The sequence below is a fragment of the Hakea prostrata genome, chromosome 1 (assembly GCF_041222555.1).
Source record: "Hakea prostrata isolate BN-2017 chromosome 1, UWA_Hpros_2, whole genome shotgun sequence".
NCBI classification, from domain to species: Eukaryota; Viridiplantae; Streptophyta; class Magnoliopsida; order Proteales; family Proteaceae; genus Hakea; species Hakea prostrata.
In genome coordinates, this window is record NC_142600.1 from 58,247,867 (window position 1) to 58,271,099 (window position 23,233).

General features: G+C 36.2%; 1 long non-coding RNA gene and 1 pseudogene across 2 annotated transcripts; one reads left to right on the forward strand and one right to left on the reverse strand.

The window, feature by feature from the left end:
- Nucleotides 1-3,880: 3,880 nt before the first annotated feature.
- LOC149029199 (uncharacterized) lies at nucleotides 3,881-10,212 on the reverse strand. Of its 2 annotated transcripts, none has more exons than XR_016170926.1 (3): nucleotides 9,969-10,212; nucleotides 9,616-9,729; nucleotides 3,881-8,616 (listed from the first exon to the last, which is right to left on the reverse strand). It is a non-coding gene; the product is annotated as an uncharacterized LOC149029199 (long non-coding RNA). The 2 variants fall into 2 exon arrangements; XR_016170925.1 differs by having other exon boundaries at nucleotides 9,953-10,212.
- Nucleotides 10,213-12,150: 1,938 nt separating this feature from the next.
- Nucleotides 12,151-20,782, forward strand: LOC149029200 (subtilisin-like protease SBT2.5; annotated as a pseudogene).
- The last annotated feature ends 2,451 nt before the right edge of the window (nucleotides 20,783-23,233 follow it).

Below are 23,233 nucleotides of genomic sequence, written 5' to 3' on the forward strand. Positions count from 1 at the left end.
GTAGTAAATTAGTAGTTGTTGCATATGTGGATGATATCATCTTTGGAGGCCACTGTGATGAAGTGTGCCAAGGATTTGCAAGAAGGTGAGAACAGATTTTGAAATGTCCATGCTTGGAGAGTTATCCTACATTTTGAGTTTATAAGTAAATCAAATGGAGAGTGGCATATTCATAACTCAAATGAAGTATGTCAAGGAAATGTTAAAGAAAATCATGATGGAAGATTGCAAGTGAATGGGAACACCTATAGTGGTTGGATGCAAGTTGAGTTCAAGTGACGAGTCCCCTTATTGGGAGTCTCTTATGCCTAACAACATCAAAACCAAGACATTTTACTAGCAGTGTATCTAGCATCAAGATTTCAACCAAATCTAAAAGAGACTCACCAATTAGCAGTGAAAAGAGTTTTCAGAAACTTAAAAGGGTCTATGGAATATGGGTTATGGTATCTTAAGTCTAAAGACTTCACACATACAACCTTCTCATATGCAGATTAGGCTGACAGTATTGATGATAGAAAGAGCACTAGTGAGGTGCATTCTACTTGGGGAGAAGTTTGGTTACTTGGCATAGCAAGAAGTAAGATTTTATATCTTTACTTACAGTAAAAGCTGAATATATAGCAGCTGCAACCAGTTGTACTCAAGTGATTTGGATGAAGAGACAAATTTCCAATTTTGGCATCAAATGTAATGAATCTGTGGCTATCAAGCATGATAACAAGAGTGCAATCAAGAATCCTATGCAACATTCTAGGACCAAGCATATTGATATAAGATATCATTTCTTGAAAGAAAAGGCTATAGAAGGTGAAGTGAGCTTAGAATTTGTTCCTACAGAAGATCAAGTGGCTGATATCTTCACAAAACCACTATCCAAAGACAGCTTTGAGAGATTAAAAGTAAAGCTTGGAGCGGTGGCTCCAAGGGTGAAGTGAGAGAGTACATAGATCATCATCTCTTCATAAGATAGGAAGATGTTGTGGGCACTCCTATAATATTCTATGTAAGGAGTTTTATATTAAGGAGAGCGAATGCACCCTTTATACTTGTTGTCAAAGGGGGAGCAAAAAGACAAAAGGTGGTTAAGTTGCCAACAATTCGAAAGGGGGAGATTGTTTATCCATTGGCTGAGATTGCATGTGTTGTCATTGTTAGCGACCAAAATGCAGCGTGTACTAAGAGTGTGTGGCTTGTACTGAAGTGAAGGTTCCATAGAAGACTTCTAGTGTTTGTTATGTTTTTAGAGGGTGATCAACACTACTATAATGGTTTTGAGCGCTTATAATAAGATTTGAGATTTCTGGGCGGCAAAGGTTCCTTAGTATGGCAGATTTCATAGGTCATAGCGAAAGGATCATCTTGAATGAATTTTTGGATGGTCATGCAGTTATTTTTTGAGTTCAATTGGAAAAATGTAGTTTGTGAAGTCTTCTTTCCAGCGCACTTTTCAGATTGTAATTCCAACATAAAATGGAGTTATGGTGTTTCTCGTGAGGGTGCACAATATGGAAGCAAATCTGCCCAGTTTATAGATTAAAGAGAAATTGCTCTCTATGATGCTGTTTTGCAACAAAGGTTAAAGCATAATTTTGAAGAGTCTTAGGGGTCTTTTTGAAAGAAGAATTAAGTCTCAGGGAGAAATGTTTAATTATAAAAGCTTGAATGATACATATCCAACGGCTATAAGAACGCCAAGTATAAAAATCTGGTTATAAAGGTTGGGGTTGATGTGCTTGGAGTTTTAATACTCAAGACAAAAAAGATTCCATCGCGTAGCTTGTGGTCGGTCGAGAGCATGTATATATGGTGCACCGCAAAGCATTATGATTAAAATGATCCAGTGTATCACGGATTTAAAATATAATCAAGAAAGATTCCATTCGAAATAATCCTGTGAAATGCATATCCAAGAGCCTAGATTTGACCCACCACTTTAAAGGGATAATCCAACATTTCATGAGTTAGATTTCATTTAGGATTCATCCAGAAGATATAATCGAACGGTTCATATACATTCGCATTCTCTCTCCTAAAACTCGATTTTGGGTGAAACAAAATAGCCCTTTTGGTGATTTTGTCGTGCGTAGACAAAGAAAAACAAGGCAAAAAAACCAACCATTGGTGTGGAGAAGAAGCCTAGAGGTTTATTTTGATTAAAATATTGAAGTAAGTAGGTGAGTTTCCTTTTGTAATCTCCCTCGTTTGAATAGTTTTACCTTTCAACTAGTTGCTTTTTTTTTTGTATTAGTTGTTTGAGTTTGTAGTCTCATTTCTTTATGGGTGCAAGAGTTCATGTTGAACTGGGTGCTCCATGTATTGAATGTATTGGGAAGTGGGTGCTCTCTGATCATTATATTGATCAGATTTTTGTAAGAGAGTATTGAATAAATACAAAGCCCTATTAGGACATCACTCCATGGATGTAGGCAACTTGTCGAACCACATATATCTTATGTTCTTTGCATACTTGTTCTTTCTTGTATGTAAAGTGTGTTGTCTGCAGGATGGGTGTACACACTTGGTAGTGCATTTGAGTCTTGCTAGGGTGTGTGCACAACTGTGAGATAAATATTTACAAGAATCGGAAGAGGTATTTGTGACCCTAACTCATCCCCCTTCTCAGTGTCAGCTTGGGAATAACACTTCTTAAAGATCTTCACTCTTTACACTTGAGAAATAGGCAAAATGATAAGTGATTTATCATATGCTATGATTCACTTATTGTGACTATTAATTCCTTGTTTATTGTCTTTGATTTTCAAGTTGATTTTTCATTTATTTATTTTTCTTCCTAACCATTTTGAGATCAAGCAAGGCCAAGTACAACTCACCTACATAATTAACTTCACCTTGAGTTTCTTCATCATCATCAGATTTTTGTTGAGTTTGAGGTGATTTATCATCTTCAATAGCCACAAATAGAACTTCATCATCTGAATCATTATCTGCATATGTTTCTTCTTATAAAAAGTAGCATTCCTTTTAGTCAAAAGACTTCTTCTTGAAGTGGCTTTTTCTTTTTACTTTGGTAAGAATTTCCCCCCCCCCTTCCCATAATTGCTTTCTTTCACTTCATCTTCTAATTCATCTATGTTTCCTCTCTTAAGAGATTTAAAGGCAAAGTGTCCCATGCCTCCACATTAAAGCACTTAAAAGGTGACTTTACCCTTATATTTACCCATTCCTTTCTCGAACTTTCAAGCTAGTACGCGATTAATTCATCTTCAGATCCTTGGATTCTTTTTCTTCTTTAATCTTTAACCTCTTTGTTGCTTTGACTTCTGATTCTTTGTTTATGAAGTTACCCTTTTCAATTCTCATCTCACAAGTTTTGAGTGTCACATGTACTTCATCAAGAGTAATTGTGTCCAAGTGTTTGGCTTCTTCAATGGTTGAGACTTTGGACTCATATCTAGGTAGCACAGATCGAAGAATCTTCCGACATATCACATTCAATTGTTTCTCCAACTCCCTTTATGGAGTTCATTGATTATAATCATGTAGCTACGTATGTCATCTTCTTTAGTCATCTTAAAGCTTTCAAATTGTGCTCTAAAGACATGTAGTTTGGCTCTCTTAACTTTTCCATTCCTTTCATAGATGCTTTTCAACCTGTCCCAGACTTCTTCAAGTATATCACAGTCCATTACTTTAGCCATGACCTCTTCATTCAGACCAAACATAATGACATTCAATGCTTTAAGATTGTTTACATAAGCCTTTTTAGCTTTATTATCTGTAAATGGAGCTATTGGTTTCTTACAACCATTAACGACCGACTACCACACATAATATCCTGAAGACCCAATATATATATATATATATATATATATATATATATATATATATATATATATATATATATATATATATATATATATGCATTCTTCTTTTCTAGAAGATTTATCCTGTACCATCAAACACCATAACTTTTCCAGAGTCTTTTGAACTTCCTTCACTTGTGGCCATTCTTACAGCCTCTTTGATTAGATCCCGAAGTGGTTAAACTCCTCTTGAAGGGAACCTTGCTTTAATACCAGTTGTTATTCATAGGTTGACACTAAAAGGAGGAGTGAATGAAATAACTTCAAATTCCTACAAATACTTATCACACATTCATGTACACACCCTAACTAGACTCAAAGGCACTAAGAGTGTATATCCATCTTGCAAACAACATACTTCACATACAAGAATGAGGCATTCAACAAACATAAGATATGCATGGTTCAGCAAGTTGCCTACATCCACGGAGTAATGCTCTAATAAGGATTCGTATTTATTTTATACTCTCCTACTAAAAATTTGATCACCACAATGATCAGAGGGCACCCGTTCTCAAAATACATTCAATACATAAAGCATTCACTCCAACATGAATCCTTGCACCCACAATAAAATGAGGCTACAACCTTAAACAACTCATACCAAACAAGCACACCTTTAAAAGGTATTACTAATCAAATAAGGAACATTACAAGAGAAACACTCACCCAGTTTCTTCAATATTTTGATCAACTCAAAATCTGGGCTTCTTCTCCACACAACTTTTTCTTCCAAGCTTCTTCTCCACGATTTTCCTTGTCTCCACACGCCAAAATCACCAAAAATCCTATTACGTTTTGCTCAAAAGCAAGTTTTACATAAGAAACAAGGCGAATGTACAAGGACCATCCAATTACGTCCTCTAGATGACATCCAAATAATATCTAGAATTCAAAACCATTAGATCAACTCCTTAAAGTGGCATGTCAGATATGGACCGTCAAATTTCTCAAATCACGTCAGATCAACTCGAATTAAACAAATTATTTCAAATAGAATATTTCATGATCATACTCTAGATCCGCAATGCACCAAATCATTTTACTCACTATAAATCACAGCACACCATATCACAAAGCTCCCAACCAACTTGAAACCTTGCGATGGAATGCATTGGATTTGCATAATTCAAGCATGGAATAGCCAAAATAACCTTTTATAACTACACCATCCTTCTCTGAGACTTAATTCTTCTATGAAAGAGACCCCCAAAACTCTTCATAATTATAATTTTAGCCCTGTAGCAAAACAGCATCACAGAGAGCAATTTCTCTTTGATTTCAAACTGCTAGGATGCACTTCCCTATTGCACACCCTCACGAGAAACACAGTGCTTCATTTGATGTAGGAATAAAAATCTGAATAGCGTGTCGAAAAGAAGGCTTCACGAACTACGCTTTTTCAGTTCAAGTTGAACCTTAAAACAACTATATGACCACCCAAAAATTCATTGAATGTGATACATGTGCAGCAAGCTGTGAAATCCGCCATACTAAGGAACCTTAGCTAAACACTTAACGCTTCTCATAGGAACTCAAATAGTAGTGCTAATCACCCTCAAACAACATATTGAATACCCATAATCTTCTGAAACTATATATTTTCAACACAAGCATGTACACTTTTAGTACACAATACATTTTGGTTGGCAACAATGACAACACATGCAATCCCAGCCAATAGATCAATAGATTGGATCAAAGGCCAATCTCCTAAATCAAACACAAGAGTTTCTCGATTAAAAACAAGATTTTCTTAGAGGAAGAAGTAGTAGAGCAGCAATAGCAGTTTTTTCCTTAATCCTATTGAAGTTCTGCAATTGCCAGGTACAAGTCCTATCGGCGACCACAGGGGTACTTTGGTCCATGTTTTCCAGCTTTTATTAGGTTATTTTATATTAAAATTTAGTGAAAAAGATATCTCTCAATGGTTATTTTGAAAAAATGATAAGCAAGATAATATGGAAAATTTTGAAAAGGTAACCACATAAAGAGAATAGCACACAAAAGTACCAAAACATAAGAACATCCAACTATGCCTAACAGTTTATTTCAATGAGTTCTCCTCGATGCGACTACGAACGCAATGCAGCTAGCACAGTAGGGAGGAATGGTGGAGACTAGAACTTCTGTTCAGTGATGCGGATGAAAAACATGAACCTCTCCTTCAAATGCTCCTACACTAGAGACGGGTGAGACCCTGGATTAATGAATTCCGGGACATGCCTAAGGATTCCTGGCAGGCTGAAGTCAAGTGGGCCTCGGTGCGATTCCATGGCCACTCATGTAGGTTCAAAGGTTCAGCTTCAGCTGGTTGTTTACAGGGTTTGGTTGGAGTACAATGCAAGGATCTTCTCGGATAAACACATTCATGTCCAAGGTGTTATAAGGCAGGTTATCTGCAACAGGCATGTTAGATTCTTAAACCCTGAAGTCATGGTGCCAGACAAAGAAATTAGTTGCAACTTTTTCCACAGACAGAAAGGTGAGGTTTATGACCCAGATTGCCAAATCAATAACTTGGGAATGACCACCTAGCAGGTGGATCTCTCTAATTGTGATGGCTCCATTCACAATTGCTTGGGAGGATAAAGTGCTCTTGGACATGATGATAATAGGAAGGCAATGTTAACTCTTGCTAGTGCCAGGCATGAGGATAGAATTCTTTTAAAGTGAATTATTGGCAATTAAAAAGGGTCATCAATCTGCAATGGAGACAAGTTTCTCTCAGGTCCAAATCCAATTTGACTCACTTACCACAGTGTCTATTGTCTTGGAAGGTCCAGAATCCCTTGGGATGTTGTAGGATGGGTTGATGACATCGTGGAGCCATTTAATGGGTTTCTAAGTTGTAAATCATCCACCAAGTCACACTAGTGCTGATTACTATATGGCCCACCTTTATACACCTAGAGAGGTTCTGATAGAGCCCTGGGATCACAGTAGTAGGCTACATTGAGGAGAGAGAGAGAGAGAGAGAGAGAGAGAGAGAGAGAGAGAATTAGGGTTGATCAGGGGTTATAAATAGGGGTAAGATGTTAGGAGGAGTTAAGGATTATTTATGTGAGTGTTTGGGCAGCCGCAGGCTGAGGGGCAGCAATGTGCTGTGGGGATGACTGGCACCATTTTAACCAGATTTTTATTATTCTTCGTTATTCTATCAACTAAATAATATTAGTTTTGCATTCGACTCGTGGGTTCTTATCAGGTTCTCTTGCAGTCCAACTACCTACCTGAGAGGCATCATCCCATTCGATATGGAATGATGCCAATGGGAAGGTTTAATATAGATTGAGATTACTTTACTCTGTAATTTTCTTTCTATTCTTTGCATTTATATAAGCTACCAGTTTCCCCAAAAAAAAAGTCTTCCTGGATGGCACATCCACTTAGCAATCTATGGAAGATCCACCTAGTTGTTACATAGAAGGGTTGTGGCAATTCCACAACTGAGTACCTACATGTCAAAACGCAGAATCAAATTTATTATCCACCCTTCCATGTCATCGAATTTTTACAATGAGTTTGATTTCTTATTGGATTTAAAACTTTTACTTTGCCACTTGACCAACTGTGTTTGGGCTGAAATTGATAGGTGAGTAGAGGACCGACGGGTTTACCTATCCGCAAAATTCCAGCCCCCTCCGATCAATATTTTGGCAATCACGGATTCCATAATGGTAGGTTATCCTAGAAAACTACTCAAATTTTCAAGACAAATTGATCTCAGAACAATTATATAGACAGCTTAATGTAGTACTGTATTTGATTGATCAAAACAGTAGCCAAATAGGATCTTTCACATGAAATCAAGTTCAGATTTGATAGACTTAAGATGAAACTGAATTTAGATGTAAAAGAGGGTTGAAACTAGAGTGGTATTATAAGGATAATAGCATATAGTACGGACTGAATAGATCTTCAAACATGGGCAGAACTATGATGAAGAAATTGAAAGGACAATATGAAGGAATTGAGAATAAAAATGTAACACTCGGGTTTCACACCGCAAGGTGGATCGATTGGATCGAACACCAACCTACCTTGATCAAACACAAGGAGTCTCCATAGAAAATGAATGCTAACAAAACAATTTGATTTCAATAGATGAGTTGTGTATTCACCTCTTACATAAATCTCTTTATATAGCATTCTAAAGAGACATAAACATTAATGGTAACATCCAACCACTAGCTAACACCACCTACCTATTAATAACTCAACTACTACCTAACTCTTTGACAAAGGAAAACTCCTTTGACAATGAGTTCTTTTATTTTCAAACCATAGCCCATTTTATTAACTTTTCAAAACCTAAACTTGGGCTTAGGTATAAACTATGAAGTTCAACATATGTGAGGTAACTTTAACCCACTAAAACAGTCATAGCCCATGAAAGCCATGGGCTGATTCAAGTGATAGCTTTAGGTCGTTAATGGGCCTAACCCAATGGGTTTTTTCTTCTTTAAATATGTCTTTAATTTTGCATCACAGCTATCCCTGCCAAGCTACAGAAAAGTTGTTGCAGCATTTAAATATATACGCAAGAAAGATCTACAAACTTGGATAACTAACTAAAACTGACCAATATAGTAAATGCATGTTAACATCAAGAAAATCATTACCAGATATGAATTGTATTATCTCGTGATCATGTTCAGCACAAGTGTTACAGGTAAAAGTCCATTTTTATAAGGATGTGCAGAAAAAACTAACCAATAAAGAGATCTGACCAGCAACCGTCTATTCCCCGACACATTTGTTAATGTCATTAACAATAAATCAGAACCTGTATACATTCAGAAGATCAAACACCTACATAAATTACGCAATATAACAGAGACATGCATGCTAATGATATGAAAATTTAACTTAACCATCTAAAATAACTGACTACTAGTAGAGCTTGCAAAGCAATGGCATACTGTGAATTTGTATTTGGAAAGTGTCCCTACTGCCCAACAGACTTTAGAGGTAGCCCTGGCTTTGAATTTTCAGCATGGAGGAATAAATCTAAATCATACAAGAATAAATAAGAAAGCAATCAAGAAACTGTTGTATCTTAGCTGTCAAACTGGCATACATGGTATTGCCCATCACCAAAAGATTTAAACATGAACTTAACACTTACATACACATGAAGAGGAATTATTCATGGTCAAATGTAGAAAGTGATTGAAATCTTTTGGGGCATCTAATGTCTTTACCCAAAGAACAACCACTGGAGAATAGAATTAGTCAGTCTCTCAAGTTAGCAACACAAAAGTAAGCCATGCATCATCAACCGCAGGACTAAGGTCTTCTGGTTCAAATAAATAAATCCGATGCAAATGGTAAACTATTTATGATTTTATAGTCCTTTCGAATTGTTGAAGTCATTATACTGAATAGTCTAGGAAAGATGCATTATTGGAAGTTAGGATCACCAGATTCATTCAACGTTTCCTTGAAAAGACCTAAATCACTTGGTGTTAAATCTTACAAACCATTTAAAAATACATATTTAATAACAAAAAGGAAAAAGAAAATCAAAACAAAGGAGATTACGGGGAGAAGTAGTCTGTTATAGTAAAGACACATGGACAATCGATCAGGGCCTAACAGAGTCACAGAGATATAGACTACAAGCCTGTATTTTGTGATATCCAAATTCTATTCATATGATTCTGGTTCATAAATGCAATTACAAACTAAATAAGTGGAAAGAAAGCATAACCAGGGATTTCAATTTTAAAAAATTATAGATAATAAAATCCCCTCAAAAGACAAATGCTTTGGAAACACATACATATATTCTATGGCCTTGAGGATAACTTCCATTAAAGCGGGTTGCGAGCTTAATCGGTGAACGCAGGTGAAGCAGAACAGAACCCTTCTTCGGTGACAGCGCATTTTAGGATACCTAAGGTGGGTTTTGCAGACAAGAAACTTAATTACTAACCAAAGAAAAAAAAAAAAAAAAAAAAAAAGGGAGAGAGAGAAAGAAAAATGCCAAAAGGGGCAGAGCGTGAAGAACGTAGATCGAAACTCCTAGTTCAAGCATTTGGTCGTCTTCTTTCTGAACCTTTGGCACGGCCCGAAAGGATAGGGAGCAGTCAATTGAGTTCAGAGCATCAAAGGAATACCTGTTTCATTGCTTACCTAGTGGCTAGTTGGCTACTGCGTACGGGTGGTAAATGGCTTTAAGAATGAAGACAATAAGCTCTGGCTTTTTAGGGTCCGTCGAGGTTTCAATGGCCAAAGCATTCGATCAGAGAAGAACTCTACTCTCCTTTGTTCTGGAAGTACGAAAATACTAAATAAATGTTACCCTGAGGGGCTGCTTAATTGGCAACACGCCTTGCATGGGAGGTCAGACGTCAGGTTTGAATCCCTAGGGTCCAAGGACGTTCTGTGGCATCGGCTTTACATCCCCTACCATTCTCACCCCCACATTTCTTAATTATTCAATAGTTAAAATTAGAATTCAATTAAGAACTAAAAATTTCATAAATTTTTAAATTTAAATCTCAAAAAAAGAAAGGGGATAAAATTGAAAGAAATTTTAGGAATTTATTAGAGCCTGTTTTTAATATAATCGGATTCTAATTCTAATCCTCCTTTTTTTACCAAAAAAGAGAAATTTATAATCCTTGGATAATTAATTGCTATGTATCACAATCTTAGATAAAAATTACAAGAAATTACAGGGCACGAAAATTGTAGAGGATGTGAATCCGCCTTGTTTTATATTTAAATTATATATACATAACAGCTACTACCCGAGGAGCAATTAAGATACATGTAAGTTGTCCCTAGCAAACCTTAGTTTCTCAAACAAAAAAAAATCATAGCAATGCTAAAAAAAATTATTTTACAAACCCTTATTGTGCATTTTATCATAATGCCCCTCCTTCAAGACATGAAACTGCAGGAGTACAAGTTTGGACCTAGTGCCTTGACCTACCATAAGCCGAAGAAAGCCTAGGCTCAAGATTTTGATCTTGCAATTGGAACATTTTGACCATAAATTAAGGTCAATAGTAGGCTTGAGATTGGTGTTTGTCTCATCTGACCAATCCTTTATTTTATATTCTAATTTGACGTTGATCCTAATATTGATTTTGACGTTGATTTTTGTGGTCAAGGCAACCAAATTTGACTTTTAAAGTATTTTATTATCTTGTGGACAAGGATACAGCATGGAGTTCGGATTGTTTTATACTTTAGGGCGTTTTATTTTTAGTTTACTTAAAAAAAAATTTATATCGAATTTAATAGAAAATTGTAAGTTCTATTGCTCGAATTTAACAACTAATAAAATTAGGAAAAAATTATTCTTTTTAATTGTGCATCTAGTTGAAAGGTGCAACTTGGAAGTTATTTTGCTTCTTTATTTTATTTTATTATATTAAATTATTTAAATTTACCAATAGATTAATTTATGATTTTTTTTGGTTAGGCATCTTGTTGAGATTATTATATCAAATTTAATAATACTAGCTTGGAAGTTTCCAAAAAAAAAATACTAGCTTGGAAGTTTATATTTTAGGAAATTCCATTGTTTGATTGGATATCTTATTTTAAATTTAACTAAGATGCTTTTTATATTAGATTTGCTTGACCAAGGCCAGCACCAAGGTCAAGGATAGGGGCAAGGACAAAGCCAACCAAGGACAAGGACAAAGATAAGACAACCCTTCCCGATGTAGCCCATCGGGGACAATCAAGGCATGATTAAGCTTGACTTGGTCCATCAGGGTTCAAGGATAGGGACAAGAATCTTAGGCCCTGAATCAGGATCAAGGCGGGAGGGACCTAGCCAAGAGTAATAAGCTGAGATTGAATTTGTAAAAGCCTGGCCCAACCCATCCCTATTGCAATCCTAATACATTACCCCAATGTAGCAAATCCTCTACCATGAGTAAATTAAAAGAAGGGATTACAAAATAAATGGTTAGGCCCAATGGCTGATGCATTTATGACCTTCAAATCTGTAGACTAACACATTTAATGGCTTTGATGTACATACTGAGCTTAGTATGGTTCTCTGGTGTACACTTTCATTTTGTTTACCTATATATATACTTGATTCATGAAGGATACAGGTATCCACCCACTCGAGCCAAGGTGGTTTGGAAATGAAAGATACATGATGTGTGTGAACCATGGATATTCTTTTAGCCTCAACACCCTCCTGATCACATAAAATCGAATGTCTTAACCCCATAGAGAGCTTCTTCCCTGAACTTCTTCCAGTGTCCGAATCTCTGAAGAAAAAAAATTGTAAATAGCAGGCTTTAAGCTTAAATGAGTTCTTCCATTCTTTGATTCCTCCTTGACAATGGCTGTTGCATCCATTTCCATTCTCCTCTTCTCTTTCATCAGATTATGGGGTTCTCTTTCAGTAGATGCCAACGTGTTCAGGGTTCTAATGGATGATGAGCCTGTCATCTCATACAAAACCAGTCATAACCGTCTGAGGTATGATCACTGTTGCTTTCATGAATATAGAATCTGAACAAAAAGTTAGCTTAATGGCTTCTTATATGTTTCCTTATCTTTCCTTTCTTTGGTTAGTTAATGAAAGTGAAAAAAAACTGCTCGTAGGAGCAATGAAGATGCTTTGATTTACAAGGAGAATATCATCAGGAAGCATGAAAGCTTCTTAGAATTACTACTCCAGAAAGGCTCTTACAATAAACTCTACAGCTACACACATTTGCTTAATGGGTTTGCAGTCCATGTCACATCAGAGGAGGTTTGTTCATATTCCGAAGATCCACATGCATTGCCCATGATCACTTGCTCCATTTCTAATGGCTACATGATCTGTTGGAACCTTTAATCTTGTGTTTGATACACATTCTTGGAATCAATACTTGGTTGATGTTGTATTCCAAAATCATAAAAATCATAAAAATCTCAAAACACTTTCAAAGAATACCAAAAAACCGCTCCGTCATTAACCAATTCTGCTTCATTCAGACTAATTTTCTCCCAAACTTGATAAAGAGTACCAACAGAGTAAGCCTGCTATGAAGGCTTCATATTCAGAGGTCTAAAGGTGTCCCTTAGACAATAAAATTAACAGTATATGGCTGTGAACTGCAATAGATTATGATACTAATTAACATGATTATAAGAACCTACAGTTCTTATCTTCCTTTTTTATATAAGAATTTCATTTTTCCTTCTTCTGTGTAGGCTATTGATGTGCTTCAAAATGCGGAGGGAGTTCGAAAATGCTCGAAGATATAAAGATGGTAAAGATGACGACTTACACACCAGAGTTTCTGGAAGTCACTTCAGGTGTTTGGCCAACCTTGGGAGGTGCTGGGAATTCTGGAGAGGGGGTAGTGATAGGTATGATTGACACTGGGATCAATCCAAACCATCCTAGCTTTACTAGGCAGGTATCTGGAGTTGGTTTGCGTTCAAATAGAAGAAAATTCAAGGGAACATGTACTACTGGTGATGGGTTCCCCCAAACAGCATGTAATGCTAAGATAGCAGGGGCACATTACTTCGCATACGCTTCTATTGCTGCTGGTAATTTTAATGCCACACGCGATTATGCATCACCATTTGATGCTGATGGCCGTGGCAGGCAAGTCAACTCTACGAATTTGAATGATCAAGATAAACAGTCACTACTAAATTAGCTATAATTTTTGCCTACACATCTTCATTTTGCCTGTATCTAGATGACAATTGTTTAACTGTTCTTATTAATGTGCCTGTTTATTGTTTGATTAATGTGTAATAACAGTCACACAGCCTCTATTGCTGCTGGAAATCAACAAATTCCAGTAATAGTAAATGGCTTCAAGTCTTCAACTATGGATATGCAAGTGGAATGGCTCCTGGTGCTGGGTATTGAATTAAACTTCCACCAAACAAAACAACAATATCTGATGGTTTATTTCATTGCTCTCATGCTTGGGCTTCAATTGTTTGATGAACTCTAACTCTGTAAAATTAAATGAATTTAAATGTCTTTCTACTTATTTTTCACAGGATTGCAGTATACAAAGCCCTTTACACTTCTGGAGGTTATATGGCTGATGTTGTGGCCGCCATTGATCAGGTTGGATGAATAAAGCATCCAGCGAACCAGTTATTTATCTGCAATTTTGAAGTTATGATGTCAATTAATACATGAAAGCATAACGTTGGAAGTTTGATTGACTCAACATTCCCTACATATTTACCTTTGATCACCAGCCTAGTTCTTCAAGTAACCTGATAACATATCTTAATTTAAATTAGGCAGTTGAAGATGGAGTTGATATTCTTAACCTCTCTATAGGACCATCAACTGTTCCTTCTGGGTCTTCAACATTCCTCAACCTGCTTGAAATTGAACTACTCTTTGCTACAAAGGCTGGAGTGATGGTTGTTCAGGCGGCTGGCAATGGCGGCCCTGGTTCAAGTACCATTCTCTCTTTTAGCCCATGGATCACAAGTGTTGCTGCCTCCATCACTGACCGCAAATATAACAATAAAATCCTTTTAGGCAATGGCCAAAGCTTCTCCAGCACTAGCCTTGCACGTAAACGTTAATCCTCTGCACCCTACAGTATATTAGCATGGTTTTTCACTGTTGTGTTAATGTTTTCTTCTCGACTTCCTGTTTACTGTTCTTTCTTTTATACCATGACTGAATGTGATGGTTGTGGTTTTGATTGGTGCCTATAGTTGCTTTCTTTATGCCAGCATCAGGGGCTTTTTAGCATCTTTTAGGGAACAGGATTGGGACAATTTGCTAATAATCCCACTGGCTTTCTTCTACAGCTCCCACCAAAGGAGAAGTGCAATTTCCAATTGCTGCAGCTGTAGATGTGTGCAGTAGGAACACAACTTATGATATGGTGGAGAACTATCAGCACAAAGAGCCCTTCATCCAATCACTGGTTAGAGGGAAGTTGATCATCTGTACTTACAGCGATGATTATGAGTTTGCTAGTGCAACTATTTCTACGGTTGCAGATGCAATCCAGAGTGTTGGGGCTGCTGGATTTATAATCACAACTGACCTTCACGATGTGGACATGGAGATCGACAGCATGATGTTGATCATGAGAATCCCAGGCATCATACTAAACAACTTGGAAACCACAAAAGTATGTCTCATGAACAGAAGATAACAACAAACATGGTAAAAGAAATCAGAGATAGTCACACGTGCACCCAGTTTGGATTTTGAGATCAGATCCACTTATCTAGTAAAAACAATCTGACTGTGACATGGAAACATGATTCACACTCTGGTGTCCGCATGGATCCAATCTATGACAAACCTTGATTTTCTCTTGGAAGTAACAAACCTTCAGAAACTGAGATTTCCTATTTACTTATGCAGGATCTGTGGGAATACTATAATTTGTTAGGGTTAGGGTTTAAGCACGAGGTTGCTTAAAGCATTACACCCTGAGTATCTAGTTTGGAATACCCAGACCGCTGCTTCCAGCTAGTATTTATAGAATAAATACTGAAGTCTATTGGTAATTGGACTCTCCTACAAAGGCCCATTACACCGTTAGATCGTAACTAATCTGATGGCTCATATTAGAACATAAGTTGAGTATGACTCAAATACCTCAACAATAAGTTGGGTATAACTTGAGTACCTCAACACAAGTTGGGTATGACTCAAATACCTCAACAATCTCCTCCTATGTTCTACATATGCTCTAGCATTAGTCCCAGAAATGTAATGTTCAAAATCAATTCAGAATCATTCATAACTTTCCAAAAGAGAATAGTATTCAATAAAATCCAAAAGAACATTTTGAATCAAAACATGAGTTTTAGAACAAATCTAAACCCAATCTAATTAGAAGTTCTTCTTGGATTGAATTACTTATTCTCACAAAGAACAATACAGCTGTTCCTTGCATCCTTGAACGATTTACTCTTAAAGTGAATATTTCCTATCGAGATCCATCCTGACAGCTTTGAGTGATTTTACTTGTCAAGTAAATCTTTCCATCAAGCCAGATGATTGGATTCGCTCCTCCATTTTTATCATCCATTGCAAATTTACCAAAATATGAATTTCATAATATATGAATTCAATCATTTGTATAAGTATCTAGCTCAATCAAAAGAACTTAGTACAACCCACATGATGACTGAAAAATCATCGCATTCTCATAGAGTTTCTATACAAAAACAAGATCTAAACGGTTTCTTTTACAAGAACCATTCCATGTTTCTATTTGAAATCATGTTCAACATAATTTGCATTCTCATCAAGTTTCTATATAAGAACAAGATCTAAATGGTTTCTTTTACAAGAACCATTCCATGTTTCTATTTGAAATCATGTTCAACATAATTTGTATTCTCATCAAGTTTCTATACAAGAACAAGATCTAAATGATTTCTTTTACAAAGAACCATTCCATGTTTCTATTTGGAATGTTAGAGTTATCGTGTCCAACATAGTTTATTGGTTATATCATCAAATTTAGAATGATAAACCTTTCTATGGAAGACATATCATCAGATGTGGAATGATATAAAGATAACAATAACATCATCGAAACATATCAACAATTTTCATATTCCTTGAATGGAATAATAAGGTAATCAAGCTTCATACAAAGGCTGTTATATCATCAATGTGGAATGATTTCACAAACCTCTATACTCCACAATCTTGGCAAATTATCTGAAATATGCAAATTGTCATGAATGCTAACTATGGCTAGATGAAATTCGAACAATTCAAAATAACATGAAATTGGATTAAGACCTATCTATCTATAAGGTTTTTAATCCCATCTCCCCCACAATTTTGAATGTTCGATTTGTATTTCAATCCCTTTGTAAGGGCATCTGTCATGTTCTATATTGATCAACTAAAGTGATCACTTCTTGTTTTATTAGATAATTCAGCACAACCTGCATTAGCCTAATTTGTCTCCTCTTACCATTAAAGAGTGAGGTATTAGCTATCATTGTTGTTGCTTGATTATCACAAAACAAACTTCAAGCTAATCATAGGAATATCCAGGATCAGATCTTTTATCCACTCTCTGCCTTATCTCTCCTGAGGCTAGAGAATATAATTCTGATTCCATAAAAGATAGAACTCAGAACAATACAGTTCATCTATTGGATTTTCTTTTTAATAGTCAATTCACCTAGTGTAAGAATAATCACTAGTAGATTGTTGTTCATATTTCTGAGCAATAAGATGCATCAGAATTATCCTTCCAAAATTTGAGGATGTCCAAATTAAAGAAAAACATAGTTTGTAGTACCCTTAAGATATCTCATTAATCTTTTGAGGGCATTCCAGTGCTCTGTACTAGGATTACATATGAAGCAACTCAACATGCCTACTATATAGGCTATATCTGGCCTAGTGCAATTCATTGCATGCATAAGACTACCAATTAGTTTAGAATATTCTAACTGATTCACAACTTTACCATCTTTTGATACAGGCTGTTATAATCATATGGTGCCTCTACTGGTTTGCATCCACTGTATCCCCATCTAGAAAGTAGTTTTTCAATACAACTAGATTGGTTAAGGTAATTCCCTACCCAGAAAAACTTACTTTCACGCTAAGAATGATGTCTACAACACCAAGATCCGTCATGTCAAATTCTTTAGCTAAGGTTTCTTTGATTTCACTCACTACAGAATAATCAGAACCAAGAATTAGCATGTCGTCTATATGTAAGCAAATAATTATGACCTTATTCGACACAGACTTATAGTAAAGGCATTTATCAGAGTTACTCATTTGAAACCAAAACTCTTTACTTATTTTGTCAAATTTTTGTGCCATAATCTATGTGCTTATTTAAGATCAAATGACTAAATTAATTTATAGTCTTTATATTCGAAACCTTTCATGACATACTCTTCAAGTTTGTTCATGTAGGCTTTATAATCCATATCATTCACTCTATCAGAATCCACAAGATTTAAAACCGATATGAATAATTTGATATGGAACAAAACAATTTTTCTTCACTTTCTTGCACTAATTTTATACCCAGTGAAGGTCTCTATATTTGGTCAAGTAAAATTAGATGTATATCTCCATTCAAGTGTTCTCTCTCTTCCACTCTATTTTTTTTCTTAAAAAAAATGCTTAAAAAAAAATATTTACAGAAGAGAGTAAGTTGCAGTTTCTTTTTGGATTTCGACAGTAATTACTTTGTTTACTTTAATCGAATCCTTTCTTTTGCATACTAATAAAAGAAACATAAAATAAATAGCAACCCAAACAAGATAGGTTTCCTATTTTAAATTTCATGCTTATGGGTTCAAATTTGATGTCTTTCACTTAAATTTTACCCATCTAATATACCATGCATATAAACCACAAGAAGGGGCTTTGACCAGCTAACAAAACCCAGCCACTAAAGAGAAATCATATTCTTGATTCCATAAGCAATTTCCTTTATATAAAAAAATATAAAAGAAATCAGAAAGAAAAGAGAGAGGAACAAATCAGTGCATTGTCCAAAAAGAGGCTATCATGCCAAAAACAAGAAAATAATTAAAAATTTAATTCTCTCACATCAATACACAGTAAAAAATAATTCACGGTTTTGTTATAACTCAATAGTTTAAAACAAAAAACAGTAATCATTAAGAAATAAGGAGACTCACTCGTGATCTCTTGTACTCAACAAAAGATGTTGTCGTTGCCTCTGGTTTTGGTTTCTCATCCCAGACCACCACATCTTTCAGCCAACAATACATAATCCCACTTTCAGCTAATAGCCGATTAAAATAGGGAAGTGTTCTATGATGGAAAACCAATTCCAGCACTAGGTAGAAGTCACGTCCAACTCCATAACCCTTTTTCTCTTTTGTTTAGCAAAAAACAAAGGCTAAGCAGTTTTTCTGGACTACGCTTCACCGCCTCGCATGGAAGACTGAAACCCTTCAAACCTCAGGAGAGAGAGAAAGTGTTCAAAAAAGCAAAATTTTCAACGAATTCTGAGAGAAGACGTAGGTTCGTTCCAAACCCTAGCTTCGGATAACGAAGCAAACTGATTTGCAATGATATGTGAATGCTAATAAAGGTTATCGATCCACTTCTTTTAAAACTAATGTTTTAAAAACAGAATGCCAGAAGAAGTCAGTCGCATCTTGAACGTCAGTGCATTGCCAAAAGCAAGAAAAGAATTAAAAATATTCAATTTGGCACATCAATGCACAATAAATAAATAAAAAAGTTACCATTAACACTTTCTTTTCCTCTTTTTCTTTTTCATTCCGTCACACATGACAAATATTGATTCACTGTTTTGTTAAAACTTAATAGTTTAAAACAAAAAAGCATCAGTAATCATGAAGAAATAAGAAAACTCACACTGGTATTCTATTGTCCAGTTCTACGAGTACTGATTAGCTCCAGTTTTAGACTTCCAATCTTGAAATAAAGTACTAGAAAAATAAAACTGTATGAAGAGCGGAGAGTGCAAGAAGGATATACCATAAGCAGAATTCCTGTCAGAGGCTTGATCCTTCTCATTCAAGCCACACAAATCTGCAGCTCCTGTCATCGCAGCCCTTGATCCTTCTCATTCAAGCCACACAAATCTGTAGCTCCTGTCATCGCAGCCCTTGGATGCCTCCTCTAGATAGATTACTAACAAATCCTTCTTAACACGAAAAAATTCGTAATGCTTTAAGATTGTTAGGGTTAGGGTTTAAGCACGAGGTTGCTTAAAGCATTACACCCTGAGTATCTAGTTTGGAATACCAGGACCGCTGCTTCCAGCTAGTATTTATAGAATAAATACTGAAGTCTATTGGTAATTGGACTCTCCTACAAAGGCCCATTACACCGTTAGATCGTAACTAATCTGATGGCTCATATTAGAACATAAGTTGAGTATGACTCAAATACCTCAACAATAAGTGGTATAACTTGAGTACCTCAACACAAGTTGGGTATGACTCAAATACCTCAACATAATTCTCATACCATATGTAACAGGAATGGCGATGCAGTGGCTTTTACAGCAAAAGCGAGGATATTAGATGGACGAAGGGCAGTTTACACAGGGAAGGGGCCCATTGTTGCACCTTATTTGTCAAGAGGTCCAGATGTGAACAACGCCTTCTTGCAGAGTGCTGATGTACTAAAACCAAATGTGATGGCTCCAGGTCCTAACAGTGAAGGCAACCCAAATATAAAAGGTAAAATATGTAAGAAACCGGTAATTAAAACCATTTCCATTCTTACATGTGTGCTCTACATTTGAAGCATGTCCATGTCTGGCCTTCAATGGTGTCCATCTGTTGTATGTGATGTCTGGGTGAAAATTTTGCACTTACATCTGGTACAAGTATGTCTACCTCTCACATATCAGGCATAGCGACATTAATCAAGCAAAAGCACCCAGACTGTAGCCCAGCTGCTATCATATCGGCAATGATGACTACTGTCAATGTAACAGATCGATTAGGAGCTCCAATTCTAGCCCAACAGTACTACCAACTAGCTCCGGTAACCCCGTTTGATTATGGCTCTGGGGCAATCAATCCAGCTCAAGCCTTGGACCCAGGCCTTGTTTTTGACATCAAGTTCGAAAACTACATACAATTCCTATGTGCTGTGGCTGGCATAGACCATGATTCTGTTAGACGAGCAGTGGTTGTCAAGTGCCCAACTGAGAAAACTGAATACAGCAAGTATTGCAGTTTCAAATTTGGCTGGGTCTAGGAAGGTGATCCGGAGGGTGACAAACGTCTGGAGTGAGAATGAGAAGTATCAAGTGAAACTGAAGGAGCCAATAGGCTTGGCAGTCACTGTGTCACCAAAGGTTTTCGAGATAAGTCCAAATTCATCCAGACAAATTAATATTCTCCTAGAAGCAAGAGAGGCAAGGAATGTTTACACATATGGGGAGTTGGTGTTGAAGGGGAATAAGAATCATGTTGTTAGAGTCCCCCTAGCTGTTTATGTGAGTAGTACCATAGGATTTTGAAATCTTCAGCTATGGTAATTTAGTTCTGTTGTTTCAGTCATACTTGTCCTGTTAAGTAACTAGTTCTTGAGAGTACAACTGTCAGTATTCAGAGAGTGGAAGGATAGCCTAAATAGATCCTGGGATGATATTTGGACTACTGGTATAAACTAAAGGAAAAAAAGTGCAGATCTGTAAAACGTATCTAACAATTTAATTGGATTTGCATGTACATGGTGTCTCCCTGTTCCATGATCTAGATTAGATAAAACTGCTTCAGTTAACTTTAAACTTTGACTTAGTTGAAGATCCACTCTCTTTACTGTTCTCATTTTTTATCTGTTGCCATGACCATGTCTCAGGCTCAAATCTTCCGGGTGCCTAGGGAGCCAGGAACACCCAGGAATTCTTTCTGTACTTAAGTGATTGCTTGAAGTTTGAACAGAGCAGACTCTGAAAGCAGTATTAAGTAAATGGATCAAACTTTTTTTAACATGTATATGAATATACAGTAAGTGAATTACCAGAAGATCTATCGCATTGGCAGCTGTGCATGACCAAGCGCTGTTCGCAATCTCAATCCAAATAAAACCTGGATTCTTCTAACAAATTTTTTTACTTTGGCATCCATTCTTCTCTTCTTTCTCCAAAACAATATTCAAAAATTAAATCAAAAGTTAGTTTCCAAATCTTTGTATTGCCAAAAGATTCATATACAGTTGCAAGTTTGCAACCAACACCTCTCCTTTATTTTTCTTCATAGTAAAAAACATTAGCATTGACATGATTGGTTCAGGAAATAAATTACAAGGAAATTTTTTAGGTCAAGCCTCAAGATCAGAAGGGGCATTAAGGATTTCCTACCAGTTAGGAGAAGATTAGTCATTAGAGCCATGGGGTTAAGGGTTTTTGAGCTCATCTGTATACCAGAATTGTGGTAGTGAAACCCATATCCATTTCTTCATGTTTAAGAACTTAAGAGTCAAGGCATCAAGTTCTCTGATTCATCAAAAATATTGGGGCCAATTAAACATGCTCATACTTATTACTCTTTTAACTAACAAAAACACTTATCCAGGAGTTTCTTTTTTTTTTTTTTGGGGGGGGGGGGGGGGGGGGGTTAGAGAGAATGTGTCAGCATAGGCTATGCAGAAAAACAAGAGTCATTGAATGCCTCCTATTGGTTCAATCAATAGGGAGGCATAAAGGTCATTTTATGTAATATGAAGATTTACATATTGCTTGCTTTGTTTAGTATGTCTATATTTGCATTTAGTTGGGACAAGCTTGTCATTGTTGTTGTTGTTGTATCTAAAACAAATTATTCTTAAAAGCACTAATTTTTACATAAATGTGTCTTAAGCATATCCAGTGTAGAGATCTCTGAAATGTCCATTAATGTCAACTTCTCAACGGCTTCCACTTAAGTCAACCGAATGTACAGTGAATGACAGCACTGTGATAACTAGGAAGAAACAAAAGGGGTAATAATTAAGAGAATTAAAAGTAGAGTGCTTGAAATCGCTCTAAATGACCAAAAATTTAAGAAGGTTCTTCCTTCATCAAAAGTAGATTTCATTAGATGTTAACTGATGTTAGATATGCATTCATTCCCATAACCACAGAAGTGATTCAACAACCTATTCAGATGAAAAATCAGCCTTCATAAAACAGCTGATACAAACACAGCCAGAAATTTTAGTCAATTGAAACTCAAAACACAGACAACTGCATTGAAAAGCCATGAAAGAATAGCAGCCAGACAATGTCAACCACTCAATTCACAAGAGACTCCCCAGGCTTGTTATAACCACGCTCTCTGCAGGTGTTCAGCTCTAGTAACCCCCCTAATTAGTCCCTCGTTGACAGAAAACTTGCTAAAAGCAACAGTACCATAGTAAATCTCAAGACCAGATCGATATTGCAGAACCATATACAGACTGAAGTCCCACATGAAATAAGATCATCAGTGTTTCCACTGCAGGAGATCTTAGTAGACTAGGACAGGTTAGTGAATGGAACTTGGAATTCTCCAATATGTACTTAAGGTGTGCAGCATTAACTATCCAAGAATAACACAGGTAATCATTTTTCTGGAAAAAAACATGATATTCATGCTCCTGAACAAGTTAATATCTGATAAATTGTGCTCACCATACAGATTACAACACAATGAGAAGAACATAAATATTCCAGTTTATTCAATAGGTGAATTATTATTGTCAAAAAGGTCTAATATTATTCCACATATCACAAAGCAAATATCAACCAAGTGGACAAACAGTATGCCATCCCAACATTGGATAGAGAGGACATGATCTAGATTAACCCTTAGACTCTAATTTAATCAAATGCCCTATTTGTATTAGTGTGAAGGGTGCCCAGCATAGGGGTAGAGTATGAGGGAGTTGTAAAGGGATCAATTCTAAATAAGGGTACTAGTTTGTTAAGATTGCATTAGGTCAAAACATG